We start from the raw sequence: 336 nt of genomic DNA on the forward strand, positions 1-336 counted from the left end.
TGAGCGTCTTTTGGCAAGGTCAATTCTGGGATGGCTACTTGAATGCTGCCTGGAGGACAGATTTACGACAGAGAAGCTGAGGACAGGCGAAGGAACTGCGATCTCCCAGGGACAGCTCAGACAGGAAGTCTCAGCTTGACCGTCGCCAAAGGGGCATATCAACCTTTGAGCCGCTCTTCTCTCCATCAAGGGCAAGCGTCCTCCGCCTTCCATCTGTGTATGAGGGTGAGGGCGGTGGGGGCGGGGGGGAGTGCCCCCTTCTACGCTTCTATGGCTGGATGATACGATGACTCCAGCCTCAGAAGTTTCGAGTTTCTCCTTGCCAAGGTCGGGCCC

General features: G+C 56.8%; 1 protein-coding gene across 2 annotated transcripts in view; it reads left to right on the plus strand.

Annotated features, from left to right (window-relative positions):
• The first annotated feature begins 58 nt into the window (after positions 1-58).
• The window catches only part of PCGF5 (polycomb group ring finger 5), a 115,468-nt gene continuing 115,190 nt past the window's right edge, over positions 59-336 (plus strand). For both annotated transcript variants that reach the window (XM_060404996.1, XM_060405001.1), the window contains exon 1: positions 59-225. The gene's annotated coding sequence lies outside the window, so the exon portion shown is untranslated. The remainder of the gene's footprint in view (positions 226-336) is intronic.

This window comes from Ovis aries, chromosome 22, assembly GCF_016772045.2.
Source record: "Ovis aries strain OAR_USU_Benz2616 breed Rambouillet chromosome 22, ARS-UI_Ramb_v3.0, whole genome shotgun sequence".
NCBI lineage: Eukaryota > Metazoa > Chordata > Mammalia > Artiodactyla > Bovidae > Ovis > Ovis aries.